Raw genomic sequence first — 15,801 nt, forward strand, 5'->3', positions numbered from 1 at the left:
TCAGCTTTGTGGGTATGTGAGAACACACCCCACCCAAATCTAACTCTCTGCACATGTTATATCTGCCCCCCCTGCAGTGCACATTGGGGGTCATTCCAAGTTGATCACTCGCTGCCGATTTTCGCAGTGCAGAGATCAGGGCAAAAAAACGGCATACCTGCGCATGCGTATGGCCCGCAGTGCGCACGCGCGACGTACGGGTACAACGAACAATGTGATTTTGCACAGGCTCTAGCGAAGAATTAAGTCGCACTGGCGGCCGCAGAGTGCTTGACATGAAGTGGGAGTTTCTGGTTGTCAACTGACCGTTTTCAGGGAGTGTTTGGAAAAACGCAGGCGTGCCAGGGAAAACGCAGGCGTGGCTGGGCGAACGCTAGGCAGGTGTGTGACGTCAAATCCGGACACGAATAGGCTGAAGTGATCGCAAGCGCTGAGTAAGTCCTGAGCTACTCTGAAACTGCACAAACTGTTTTTGCAGGGCGTGGCTGCACAAGCGTTCGTACTTCTGCTAAGCTAAAATACACTCCCCAGTGGGCGGCGGCATAGTGTTTGCATGGCTGCTAAAAACTGCTAGCGAGCGAACAACTCGGAATGACCCCCATGGTTTTGCGCAACTGCTAACAAATTTGCTGCTGCAATCAACTCTGAATTAGGCCCTAAGGGGGTCATTCCGAGTTGATTGTAGCTGTGCTAAATTTAGCACAGCTACGATCATCTTCCCAGACATGTGGGGGGACGCCCAGCACAGGGCTAGTCCGCCCTGCATGTCAGTCCGCCCCCCCCCCCCACACACACACACACACACAAGTACAAGAGCATCGCACAACGGCGATGCTTTTGTACTTGAAGAGTAACTCCCGGACAGCGCAGCTCCTGCGGCTGGTCTGGAGTTGCCACCCGCACGGTCCGGCCTGCATTGGCCGGACCGCGCCCCAAAATGGCACCCAAATGCCGCCGTGCCGCCCCCTCCTGCCCAGCGACCGCCTCTGCCTATCAATCAGGCAGAGGCGTTCGCTAGGTAACGACGGCCTTCGGCCATCTGCATGCGCGCAGTTCCGACCCGATTGCTGCGCTGCGAACAACTGCAGCGTATGATCGGGTCGGAATGACCCCCATAGTGCAGGAACCATCATTGTACCACTGCTCTTTCTTTAACAGTATACACTATTACTACAAATGCTTCTGACAGTTCATTAATACCCCTTTTCCACTAGCTATATTCCCCCGGCTTTTGCACGTGGGCGCGCATCGACACAGGTTTTTAGTAAGTGGAAACGGCACAACACGGGTTGACTGACCCTGGAATCCTACCCGGGTAGCTACCTGGGTTGAACACGGTAATGAAGCTTTTAGGCTTTTACAGAGCTTACCCGGGTATAAGTGACGTGTGACTCGTGTCAGCTGCCACAGTTAGGCAAATTACTAGGCACACACACACACATGACAGTAAGGGGTACGTACACAGGCCGAAAATAAACAGCAATTATATTATACAAATATTGTGTATCATAGCGCAGATTTGCATATCATATTTTATTCGTTATGTTATAATCATCCAGGTGCACACTCATTTACAAATGATCCAAAATATTCTGTTTGATTACAGATATGTCCTCATACACTGTAGCTTCAGTCACGCCAAACAGCCCTTCCCTGCACCAGTTCTTGGGCGATTCGGGAGCACTGAGTGTCTTATTCGCTTACAGTGTGCGTCTTATTCGCAGAAATAGAACAACTGGAAACAACAAAGCTACGTAGCTAGACAGCACTGATCAATTTGATGTGCAATATTGCACTTTTTTTTTTTTTTTTTTTTTTTGTATTTGTAAGCATTTTTTGACAGAACCATGCATGGATCTCACTGATCTGTGCCTTCTACTGTCAAACTCGCCAGCCAAAAGCTGGTCTATTATTTTTGCAATTTTTGGTAATGTTTGAGTAAACTGGCACCCTATTGCCCGAGTTGTATTGCCAGATGTTTTGCCATTGCAAGTTTGGGGATTGCAGGAAACGAGTTTGCATGGTTCCTCACCCTATTACATTTGTGAGTTTGGCAGAATGTGCCAGTTTAGCGCTTAACACACACATTTCCAGAACTCAGACCTATTACATTTATCCCCCAAGTTATTTTGTGCGACTTTGTACATATTTAATAAAAATCTGTGCGGTTAAAGTTGCAGCCCTGCGTCAGTAGTACACTTTGAGTGGTGGTTTGCTGCGTCTGCAGTGCAAATAAGATGCAAAATTTGAAAGTTCTTACACTATGCCGATCGGTGCTGCTCGGTCACACCGGGTGTTTCGCACCATATGGCGTATTGAGGCTAGGTGAGTGAGGACACCACTGCAGCTTCTATTGTTCAAGTCAAACCAATCTACACCTACGCTGTTCTATAACTCCAGAATGCTGTGTTAAAGAGGAAAGGGGATATTAAACGTGGCGGAAGAGTACAGCAGCTGGCTAAACATTAACCACAAACTAAAGAAGAACACCCTTTTTTTCTCCACCACAAACAGAAATACAGCATTTGTAGTGAACGAATACTATGCAAAATGATTTGTACTATGACATTATTGATAAATACCTTGTATACCATGTATACATGAGTCATTCCATGTGACTCACGTTACATTGCATGTTCATTTTTAGAAGTATACATGCGCCACGCACAAAAATGAAGCTGAAATGCAACATTTTATGAATATGACAATGATATATGGGGTAGACAGTCATAATTAATGCTTAGGGGCGGAAAATTTTACACTCTTAGTAGGTCAAATGTATTGCTTATATGCGTGACTCGTTACATCAGAATGGACATAGGAACTGAGGGGACTTCTATATTTATTTATACTTGCTTTCCTAATTATTTTTACACTATGATTATTATTATACTATACACTTATAAGCCCCTTAACTTATGATTGACACACAAACAAAAAACAATGTTAACCAAACTATACTTAAAAACAATTTTGACATGTGACTCATGTTACATGTGAATGTGACTCACGTTACATTTCTGTCTCCAGTCACCGGGCCCTGATACAATTGACTCCAACCTGTAGAATCCACGTGAAGTAATCAGTGTTGGCTTGTTTATCTTCCTGATTAGCTGTGAAGATGTATAAAATATTTGCAAAACTTAAAATTGGGCAAGAAACGTCTGTGACTCACGTTACATACGTTTTGTGACTCACGTTACAATATATTTATTGGGGTTGGGTATGAGTTACCTACGGTCGACATGTCGGCATTCAGTACACCGACACTGGCATTCCTACAATTAAAATCCGACAGGGGTGAGCTAGCTATGTTCTCCCCTACCCCCTAACCCTTCCTTCCCGCAGCCTAACCCTAACCTCCCCTGTTGTTGCCTAAACCTAACGCTCCCCGCTTGGTGCCTAAACATAACCTCCCTCCGATGGTGCCTAACATTAACCACCGCAGCCTAACCCTAACCTCCCCCCTCCCACAGTCTATGCCTAACCTGCCGAGGTGGCATATAAACCTAACACCCCAGCCCTAAACCTAACCCTCCCACTATACTCACGTTTGGGATGCCAGCTGTTAGGATTCCGTTGTCGGTGTCCTGACCTTTTTGGGATTCCGGCGTCTGAATTCTGACGAGTGTCGGGATTCCAGCATCGGTATTCTGGCTGCTGGGATCTCCGACAGCCGGCATCCTGACTGGATTCCATCTTTTTTTTATTAAATGATGCCCTTATACTGTAATCCATTTCAGCATTATAATAGTACTTCACACAATATACTACGATATTTAAGCAGCAAAAATATACAAAAATGTTAGAGTACATGTGAAATGTAATTTTCACGTGTTGTCTCCTATATTTCATGGAATGACCCATATGATTATTACAAATGACTGTTGTTATGTCTTCAATACCAGACGAACTTCGGTGAGGTGGGTACAGTAAAGAAAGCTTAAGTTCAAAAGTGTGTTCCACCTGATATTCTAAAGCAACGATTGGCTGCAGGCGGCCCTAGGTCCACATACGGCCACAGGAACGTTACCATTACAGTTTTTAATACTTGTTTAAAAATTGCAGCTGATAACATATTACAGGAAGTTAAGGAACATTTGCAGTCCTATTAGAGTGCTGGTGCCCTATGACGTAGCTAACAGGCTGACTGACACAGCTGAGGTCATCATGACATAACACACGAGTACCCCCTGCCCCTCATAAGTATAGAGTGAACACGTGTCCCTTTCTCTACAATCTGGTAGCAGAATATATATTTGTAAAGTCAGCAAATACGGAAATATAAATGCTTGTTTTCTAATCTGGGCTATCAGAGATAGAAGTCATTACCATGATAAATGGAAAGGGCCCAGTAGCGGATCTTGCTACGGGCAAGCAGGATTTTTGCCCGGGGCGCCGCCTTTCGGAGGGCGCCGCCGCTGTGGCAAGATCCGCTACTGGTACTGGTGCTGTGCGGTGCACGATTAAGTCATCACGCACCCGCACTGCATTGTAGGAGCGGCACATAGACGCTAGAGGTCATTATTGACCTCTAGTGTCTATGCGGTGCTATGGGAGAGACTTCATGACGTCTCTCCCATAAATCCGAGGAGCGGCGGGGGCAGCAGCGGTCGGGAAGCAGGAGCGGGGATTGTAAGTATTAATTTATTTTTTTGTAAGCGGCGCATCTAGGGTTCACAACTCTACACGGGGCATTACTACTGGGGGCACAACTCTACAGGGGGCACAGTACTGGGGGCACAACTGTACTGGGGGCATTACTACTGGGGGCACAACTCTAAAGGGGGCACAGTACTGGGGGCAATACTACTGTGGGCACAACTACTGAGGGCACAGCTACAGGGGGCATAACTGACCCTGCCCCTTCTCCATGAAGCCACGCCCCTATTTTTTCGCCCTGGGCACCACAAGGTCTAGATCCGGCCCTGAAAGGGCCCCATACACTACAACGATATGTCTGAGGCTGAAGTCGGAGGTGATTTCCCTTGCTCTCTCCTGGGAGCTTCCCGAGAGTGGTTCCATACGATCCCATACGATTTGGTACATTTTGCATGCGATATATCATATGCGATCCCAGCCATGCCTGCGGGAACCGACATATCACGAGTGCAGCACTAACGATCTAGGGGAGCCGATCCGACCCTCACGGGAATGCGCATCGGATCGGAAACACCTCCAAAATGCCCGATTTCACCCGATATATTGGCCTGAATGCCCGAAATTGGATGAAATCGGGCATTATTGCATACCCTCCAACATGACCCGCCCCACTAGGTACAAAATGCTCTGTTTCTGGACTTCCCTCTTAATTTATTATTGCCATCACCTGTGAAGAAACAGCTTTCTTATCATTTAACTAGTTCAACACAGGTGATGGAAATCATAAATTAAGAGGGAAGTCCAGAAACAGAGCATTTTGTACCTAGTGGGGCGGGTCATGTTGGAGGGTCTGTTATTGTTCTAGTGTATGGGGCCCTTAAGATATAATTACATGGAACATGCACATCATGTGTCATGGAAAATTCTTCTCTTGCAATATTACGGAGCTTCTCCCACTTTACCATGTCCAACTGAAAAGAGAATAGTCTAGCCCACAGGTTCTCAAACTCGGTCCTCAGGACCCCACACAGTGCATGTTTTGCAGGTCTCACAGAATCACAAGTGAAATAATTTGCTCCAGCTGTGGACCTTTTAAAATGTGTCAGTGAGTAATTAATACACCTGTGCACCTGCTGGGTTACCTGCAAAACATGCACTGTGTGGGGTCCTGAGGACCGAGTTTGAGAACCCCTGGTCTAGCCCAACGCGGTGTGCAGTTGTGTGTGCCTTCATAATAAAGGTTTTGTAATTCACTGTTATGTCTAAGGTGCAGCCTCAGCATATTTATACTGATAAATACATTATGCCAATTAGGCATATAATAAAGATACGTCAGATTGCAAAATAGCCTTACTGAGATTTGTGGGCACTAAATGGTCAAATTGCTGAATTTTCTAATCATTCAGCCCTGATACAGCAGTGACCTTATTTCTAATATAGTGAACTTTCTGTATCAATAATGAACGATTCGACACTACAGTGTACATGCAGTGTAATTAAATGTATTTAAAGACATTTTTATTGTCATTGACCCTATAAGCTGACCACACACCCTACAGCAGAGGTTCTCAAACTCGGTCCTCGGGGGCACACACAGTGCATGTTTTGCAGGTAACCCAGCAGGTGCACAGGTGTATTAATTACTCACTGACACATTTTAAAAGGTCCACAGGTGGAGCTAATTATTTCACTTGTGATTCTGTGAGGAGACCTGCAAAACATGCACTGTGTGTGCCCCCGAGGACCGAGTTTGAGAACCTCTGCCCTACAGCATGGGTCTTCAACCTGTGGCCCTCCAGCTGTTGTGGAACTACACATCCCAGCATGCCCTGCTCATTTTTTAGCATGCCTTAATAGCAAAACTGTGGCAGGGCATGCTGGGATGTGCAGTTCCACAGCAGCTGGAGGGCCGCAGGTTGAAGACCCATGCCCTACAGCATCTGTACAGTGGCACTGTATTGGATTGCCTGTCGATGAACTGACCATAATCACTTGCCTGTCTTTGACCATGTCGGGAAGTCAGTGGGCCGGATTCAAATGTGCTCTAAACCCTCCCGGCCGCGATCACTCCCGCCGGCAGTATTCTAACGTTACTGCCGACGGGCGTGACAAGATCATTTCAGTCTGCTACCCCCGGAGGTAGCAAGCTGAAATGCATGTAAAGAGACCCGTTTGGGCGCCCAAACGGGTTTTTTCACGATCGCGCCCATTCATTTAGGTTTAGGTACTGTGCGCAATAGGGGCGATAACAGGGGACATTTGACCATCGCCCCTCTATCTCCCGTCACTTTAGACAGGAGATAAGGGGGCGCGATAACATTTGAATCCGGCCCAGTGTGTCAGATAAGCCCTGTTGGCTGAGCTATCATCCGCTGATCACACAGCCTGCGTGTGACCAGCCTTAAACAGGTCCAATAAGGCATTTTTTGTATTGATAACAGGTAACAAGAATGTTCTGCTGTTGTAGAACTGAATAAAAGGTAACTTTGTATACATGTAGTAACGACTCCTCAAGTCATTTCCTCAGTATGGGGTGTGTCAGCTACTGCTATACACTGGGAGTTACCAAACAGGTGACAATGGGATACAACTATTTCATATTTACTTGGGGCCGTCTCTTCTTTCTTCACTCTATGAAAACATAGCCATGTATATGAGCATACATTAATCTAGTCTCAGACATGAACTGAACCTGTCCGATAACAGCAAATGCCAGAGTTTATGGCCTGATGAGTCAGTCCAGCGCTCTGCTGAACCAGCAATGCTTAGATGGGGTGATTTTATTTGTGGTGCATGCCATACCCAGTAACACATTCCCCCACCTTGTCCTGTGTGCTCATGGAGATAATGTTGCAGCTAGGGTTTTAGCCCAAGTCCGTCAATGATCATTTCTGCAAATGAGGCGGCCATTTTCCCGAAGTGTTTCCTAATGAGCATGCGCGAAACTCCGGAAAAATGGCCGCCGTGCCACGTTTCCGGAGTTTTAAGCAGGCGCAATATAGTTTCTTCCCCCTAGTGTTCAGACTCTATTGCGTTGCTGAAAAGGGATGGCTCCAACAGGGGACTACAGAGAGGGGAGTATTAAACAAATGGGTGCACTGTGTGTGGGGTGGACTCCGGGGGCCCACGTGCCCTGCATACACTGCACCTATTATAGATACACCAAGGCACTCACAGGCTGGAAGGTAGAGAATGCTGCCTGGCTGCTCTTATTGTGTGGCCACTACCCACCCTTGCTCAAAGGTCCCTAGCATTGTGGGGCCCTGGGCAGCTGCCCAGTGTGCATATCCATTAACACGGCTCCGTTCTCAACCCCAGTACTCATCAAGACCCCAGGTGCACAGGTGTATCACCAACTGTCATCTTTTAAAGTTCCACAGTTGACCCGGAAAACATGAGCTGCTTGGGCCCCTGAGGACCAAGCTTAACACCACTGATGTACACTACCTACACTATCAGTCCTAATGTCTCCATAAATACGCAAACAATAGAAACATTTGTGAGGAAAATAGAAATACAAATTTAATACTTATGATTTATGGCCGACCGTATGGCCAGCCAAGATGACGATTATCATCATGCTGCCATGATTATGCCCCGACAGTAATTTTCTGTGGAGGCCTGGGGCTGTAATTTCATCTACCCCCGTTGCTAATATGGCTTGCATCTTCTAGAATTAGGAAATACTGGGTTTACCCTCATATAAACTGCTATCCTATTTACTGCTGCTCTGCTATTCAGTTTCATTCATTTGTATACCACCAGGGGCGGATTTAGGTGGCCCCTAGACACAAGAGTAATAGTTGCTCCCCTCTGACTAATTTTATTATTTTCATTGGTTATAAGCCCTCATTTGATGATTTGACAAAATAATGTAATAGTTTCAAAAAAGCCATGAACATTGACATTTATTTTATTTTGAATTATTGAATTAATTAATTATACATATTTACTAAGTAAGACAGCTTACAGGGACAGTCTGGGCATGTCCTATTTGTTTCTAATCCCCTCAAGATGGCATATGTTGAAATGACAGTACTGAAATAAGCATCCAAGAGCCGCCCCCCCCCCCCCCCCCAAAAAAAAAAAAGGTGCCACCCCTAAACTTGTGCCTGACGTGCCTAATAGTAAATTCTCCATTTTATCCCATGCCATATAATTTTACTAGATGGAAATGTATCATACTTGCCTACTAGATGAGGAGTTATACAGGGGTGGGGCTAAACAGGGTCGGATAAAGGGAGTGGCAACAGGAGCGGTCATCCCTGGGACCCCACACATTAAAGGCCCACACACAGTGCTGCGTCGCCTGCGTGAAGTGCAGCAGTTCCCCTCCAGGGTCTGGAGGGCCACCAAGGAGCTCCCGTGTCTATAGTGAGTCTTGCGGGATAGTGAAGTACAGTCCCGCTAGACACTGAGTATGATGCGGCTGGGTATAACTATAAAAGAGGTACGGCTTCCCACCACCAAAATCACAGCATTTTTGGTGGTAGGGATTAGTGAATGACAGGCTGATTCCGCCCCTCACAGTGGCAGCAGCGTCTCCTCTCCGAGTTTCTCCTGAAGAGGGAACTTCAAAAGTAGGCAAGTATCTTTTATTTGACTGCCATCTTTTAGTAACATAAAGGGGGAGATGTATCAAACCTTTTAGAGCAATAAGGTGGAGGTGTTGCCTGTATCAACCAATCAGCTCCTGCCATTTCATAAGCTGTGCTAGATAAATGACAGTTGGAAGCTGGTTGCTTTGGGCAACTTCTCAATTTCATCTCTCTCTAAGGCTTTATACATCTTCCCTAAAGACACAGCACTGCCTTGCGGCTAGGTAGGTGTCAGGATAATTAGGATGAAAACAGACTACTTATAAGTTATCAGTGCGGTAAGAGCAATATACCAACTGCTGACATCAGCAAATGAAGGAACCAGGTAAGAAAGCCAGTAGGTACTCCTACAGATAGGTGAAAGCGAGTGTCACTCACAGAATAGGTCTAGCAGTCATGTGGTCACACAGTGCCAATAATTCTAATGCTAAGAGGTTGCCATACAAGGGAAAAGGAAGCAAACACAAAGCGATTATCGCAGTAGTACAGTTAGGCTGACCATAATATCCCTCTAAACTGGGACACTCATAAATTACACAGGTTCTGGGGCAGAATAAAACCAAGTGACATACAGACTTGAAGTCATTACCTGTGTAATTCATTAGTGTCCCAGTTCAAAGGGATATTATGGTCAGCCTAATTATGATCTGCACCCAGTACTCTTAACAGACTACAGATATAGGGCCTAATTCAGCATGGATCGCAAAAGCAAAATCTTTCCCTAATGGGCAAAACCATGTACAGTGCAGGGGAGGCAGATATAACATGTGCAGAAAGAGTTAGATTTGGGTGTGTTATATTGTTTCTGTGCAGGGTAAATACTGGCTGCTATATTTTTACTCTGCAATCTAGATTTCAGTTTGAACACACCCCACCCAAATCTAACGCTCTCTGCACATGTTACATAGTCATATTGCTTAGATTTTAAGCAGCGATCGCTCCGTGAGTACCCCCCTTAAGACCGTGGAGTGCGCGCTTGTCTGGGAGATCAGTGTGTGTGTGTGTGTATGTATATATATATCAGTGACGTGTGGTGAAGCCTTTGTCTGGGGAGGCACATATCTATCTATCTATCTGATCTATCTATCTATCTATCTATCTATATGCGCCCCATCTCTCACTCTCACCTGAGATGTCCCCAGAGTGTAGACGCAGCTGCTGCTGGCTGTGGGACTGAGGAGGAGGAACAAGAGGGGACAGTGCTGGTCTGGGCTTTCTGGGGCCGCCGCTACCGTAATGACAGGCACTGCTGAGTCCTGCCACCGCTTCTCCCGCTGCATATATTTGATTGGGCCAGTGCTTTCCCTGCCAGTGTATAAGTGTCGCATTCCCCTTTCTGTTTAATGGGCTTTTACAGCCCAGCGCTTTTTGGGTAATTTTACTGAACTTTTGTACTATACTTGACGACACAGAGGTAGAGCAATGGACTACTGTACCGTACTGCTATGTATATACTGGTGGTCAGCAAAATTCTGCACTCTATATGGAGTGTAGCACATGGAATGAGCCATAATTCACATTATAGCACACGGAGGCTGAGGGCAGCGCCGATGCAGTGGAGGAGGAGGCAGACGGCGGCAGCGGTGCAACGTAGGAGGCTGTGGTCGGCGGCACTGCAGTGCGGTCCCTATTACCACGGTGCTACTATTTCAAATCTGCCGCGGACCAGCAGCCAATCAGGAGCGGCCGCGCAGACAAGAGAGAGATGAGAGAGAGAGAGAGAGAGAGAGAGAAGGGATGAGGACAAATAGAGGGTATGAGAAAGGTTGAAGGGAAGAGGAGGGGGAGAGAGAGAGAGAGAAAAGGATGAGGGCAAAAAGAGAGAGGGGATGATGACAGAGAGAGAGAGAGAGAGATAGTGAGTGAGTGTGGGAGTCAACCAGGGCATGTATACAACCACACTCACCCTGGTCAGGGGGGCAGCCGCAGCACTCTCCTTGCAGTGCTGATGCTGCAGCTGTCTGCTGTACTGCTCAGGCAGGCAGGCGGGCGGGCTAGAGCCGCTGTATGTAGGTGGGCAGCTGCGTGCCACCATGCTGGGGCTGCTGCTGCTCCTTGTTCTTGTTCTCGCTCCTCACTACCGCGGCCGCTCCCAGAATGGTGTGCGGCCGAGTGCAATGACGTCGCGCTCACACTTGCATTCTGGGAAGGTGGGAGGGAAGAGGAGAGCAGCTGCACTTTTCTCCAGAGTGCAGCGGCCAGACGTAGGCGCCGGGAGTTTTGAAAGGTGTGCAGGGCTACTCGTGCAGGCAAGCAGTCAGACCGGCCCATCTGGCCATCGGCCCTTCTGGCATTTGCCAGAAGTGCCAGATGGCCAGTCTGGCCCTGGCCGGCACTGCCCTCACTGACCAGTTACCTATGTGACAGCGACCTGTTACCGCTCAGCTGTAAGTGCAGAGACATGTGAAACGTGCATTGTCCTTACAAGCGTACTGTACTCACACGCTCTGCAAGTAGGTGTACATTCATCTCTGTACCAGCCCCGTAGTGTATAGTTAAGAGAAAATAAAATACTTTGTGAATCTGTGCAATGGAGAGAACAAGCTCGTTTTTTATTTCACATATATGCTTGATACTGGGCCACCCACCTAGGTACAGCTCATAAATGCTGTAAGTGAATGTAAATGGTATGAATAAGACGTTCTCAAACTCAGTCCTCAAGGCACTACAACGATCCAGGTTTTCAGTATATCCATGCTTGGTCACAGGTGACTTATAATTAGCATCTCAGTCAATTTGATTTAACCATCTGTGCTGAGCCATGGAATGATGGATATACTTAAACCTTTGACCGTTGGGGTGCCCTGAGGACCACATTTGGGAACCTGTGGTATAAATACTAGTTAAGAAAAACCAACAATAGAAAGTTGGAAAGTAGACTCTTGTGTGGGAGTGTATATGAATCAATTCTGATAAAACATAACTTTGGCCCTCATTCCGAGTTGTTCGCTCGCAAGCCGATTTTAGCAGCATTGCACACGCTAAGCCGCCGCCTACTGGGAGTGAATCTTAGCTTCTTAAAATTGCGAACGAAAGATTCGCAATATTGCAATAAGACATCTCTGTGCAGTTTCTGAGTAGCTCGAGACTTACTCTGCCAGTGCGATCAGTTCAGTGCTTGTCGTTCCTGGTTTGACGTCACAAACACACCCAGCGTTCGCCCAGACACTCCTCCGTTTCTCCAGCCACTCCTGCGTTTTTCCCAGAAACGGTAGCGTTTTTTCACACACGCCCATAAAACGGCCTGTTTCTGCCCAGAAACACCCACTTCCAGTCAATCTCACTCCGATCGCCTGAGCGATGAAAAAGCCGTGAGTAAAAAGCCAAACTTCTTAGCAAATTTACTTGGCGCAGTCGCAGTGCGGACATTGCGCATGCGCACTAAGTGGGAAATCGCTGCGATGCGAAGAAATTTTTTGAGCGAACAACTCGGAATGAGGGCCTTTATTTGTTCATTATTAAAAGGTGATTGTAGGAGTGAGTTGTACGTGAATAGTATAGCTACGCGGAAATATAACACTATATTAAGAATTATTCATGTGGTTTTCAATACCACAATAAGAACCGGAAATCCAAATCTTTGGGCTAGTGGATTTACTATAATCACAGTAACGCCTTTATATAATATATGACCATCATTTGTTCTACAGCAATCCTATTCAGGATTATTTTGACGTAGAGAATGAAATCATAAGTCATACAGAACCGAATGCCAATTGGTCTTATTGGGGATCACTGTAGATCGGGCAGAAGATTTTTTTTAGCAGTACCAGGGTGGTTCAAGGTGGTCTCCCATCCGAGTACTGACCCGGCCCTCCACTGCTGGCTTCCAAGATCAAACGAGATCGGGCATCTCCAGCGGGGTATGTCCGCAATTATTTAATCTGCCCGTTCAGTCAATCCCAATACCCGTATCGCTCAAATTAGTATAAATACTAGTGCAGGAATGAAAACAAACTCACTTTGGATGACATCCAAAAATAACAGAGCTGCATTAAGATCCCATGTGGCCCTAGGCAAGATAGCGGTTTCGGGCCCCTATCATCAATCCATCCATACCCCTCTTTATTTACCCAATACAACCCTTAAATATTAATACTTTCTACTCCTCGCACTCAACATTATATAAAATATAAACGGTTTCCTGCTTTTATTTCAACACTGCACAATAAAACTGGGCTTAAAAACATTTAACGCTAGTGAAAACACACTGCAAACAATTATCTAGAATGTTATAGAACACCCAACTGTGAGATATGTAATAAAGATATCCCCAGTGTCCACTCATTCCCATTATTCATTTAAGACATAAATCAGCCCTGAATATTCTGTGTGTTATGATCCTGGTGCTCAGGTCAGGGGAGGTCTTATACGGTGAGACCTAAGTACCAGGACGTAATGCTGGGAAAGGGAAACGGAATGGGAATAGCCCCTGGCACCCTACCTCCGTTGTTTTAACCGTGCTGTCAATTCACTCTTGCGAGACTATGGTTTCTTGGGCCCATGGCAGCCGCGTTTGAAGGACGGATTAAGTCTGCCCAACTCCGATGCCCCCTCAGGTCTTAAGGAGAGACAAAGAGTGAGCTGAGACAGGGTAATAACAAGGGGCCCTCTAACTGAAACAACAAGGCCAGGGGCTACTGGCTAACCTAAAACTAAAAGTATGCGCAGCACGCCGCCAAAGGAAAAGAACTACAGTGAAAACCACCGTCCACTCCCCCACACGGCACCGCCGAGTTCCGGGGAGGACAGTGAAAGCGGAAACCTCCGCAAATGCTCCAATTCAAAGAAGAAAATACTAACGCTACTCACGAAACCGGGCGAGAACCCCAGATGACAGCAACAGGTTCACAAGGACTAGAAGGATTCCCAGCACCGGCTTCGGATCTCCAAGGTACAAGAGGGCAGGGAGCAAGATCCACCAAATACAGCTGACAGGAACAGAGTTCTGCAAGGCAGGAACAGCAAACAGGAAGCTATCACCGGCGTTTGTGTGAGGCACTGAGGAGGCATATAACAGGAAACCCTCCAATCAGAGTACAGAGCCTAATTACACAAAATGTCGTGCAGCTGCCTTGCTGCACGATCAGAGAAAACGTGTGAATAATTTATTACTGCAACGGGGAACACGGTCCGCCTGTGGCGTCCCCGTTGCTATGGACCCGGCGGCTCGGCGCGCATGGCGTCCTAGCGTTGCTAGGGACCCGGCGGCTCAGCGCGAACGGCGTCCCCAGTTGCTAGGCGCCAGGTGGGCAGGGAGGAAGGTGCAGCGGCCGCGGTCGTCGCTCGGAAACAGACCGAGCGGCGCCATGGACCGCGGCACCTAACACTGAGGTTAAGGCAATTACATATATTAAGATCTTTATACATATTTGCCGGTTTAATAAATCTCTCCTGGAGAAGGGCTGAGCTGTTTGTGTCATTAGGATAATGTGTGGTCCTCAAAGGTGAACCTATCTCTGAAACGTATTACACTATGATACTTCCATTGTTCTGTTCAACCAATCAACCTTGTATAAGTACAGGCTCGGACTGGCCCACAGGGATACAGGGGAAACCACCGGTAGGCCCCACTGCCTGGGGGGCCCTCCTCCTCTAGGGATCAGGTTCTAGACTGTGCACTTGAATTATATATTATACATATGTTACCTTATACTGCACAGGATTATGATGTATTCTCTACAGTACATTGCTGTCATTAATCTGGCACATTATCATGCATGCACTTGCATTAATTATTATATAAATTATCAATGAGTCCAGACCAGGTACTCTATAATGGTTAGCCAAACCTCTGTGGTGGCTGGCCACACCCCATTTGGAGGCTGGCCACACCTCTAATCATGGGCCCCTAACACTGCATATCCCCGGTGGGCATAGGTGTGCACAGGGGGGGTGCCTGGTGCGCACAGGCACCCCCTAATGTCTGGCACCCCATTCTCACATGCCTGATGCAGCAATCACCGAGCAGGCAGATTACTGTCCCCTCTGCGCTGCACCCTGTCAGGACTGCATTACTGACCGAACGCCTGGGTTAATCAAGGGTGCCACTGACACCGGCTTTCAAACTCCCAGCTCCACCTCCACGTACAAAAACAGTGTGATGTGACGTGATTACATCATGCTGCTCGCACGCCCACCCGCCACACCCGCCACATGCCCACCTCTCTCCTTCTATGCTATGCCAACGCCAGCCACTGATGAGGAGCAGCATGCAGCCAGCGTTCCTCTTAGGAAGACAGGTTCAATACTGGCAGGCGGTCGGCAGCAACATTGACACGTCACTCATTTTTCCAGCACCTGCAATACTAGTCTGCGACTGTCAGTGAGTGACTGACCTGTAAGTAAGCTGCTGCAGCTTGCAGGGGAAAGAGAGGGGGAGCCAGACCAGGCTGAGGAGGAGCAGTGTAATTGCAGTGAATGCCATCAGGGGTGTTTGTTTGATGCACATCACAACATCTGACAATGAATTTGCTTTATTAGGATTGGTACAAGAGTGGATATTTTATATGCGTTGACCATCAATAGATGGTGCTAGACACGCCCAAAAGGCGGTGCTAGACACACCCCTCGACGGTGCACCCCCTAATAAAATGTGCTG

The 15,801-nt window shown here is 47.1% G+C and overlaps 1 protein-coding gene across 4 annotated transcripts in view; it reads left to right on the forward strand.

Annotated features, from left to right (window-relative positions):
- LOC134995305 (uncharacterized) overlaps window positions 1-15,801 on the forward strand; it is a 151,110-nt gene that overhangs the window by 77,069 nt on the left and 58,240 nt on the right. The gene's annotated exons all lie outside the window — the stretch shown is intronic.

The sequence above is a fragment of the Pseudophryne corroboree genome, chromosome 1 (genome assembly GCF_028390025.1).
Source record: "Pseudophryne corroboree isolate aPseCor3 chromosome 1, aPseCor3.hap2, whole genome shotgun sequence".
In the NCBI taxonomy this organism is placed as follows: domain Eukaryota; kingdom Metazoa; phylum Chordata; class Amphibia; order Anura; family Myobatrachidae; genus Pseudophryne; species Pseudophryne corroboree.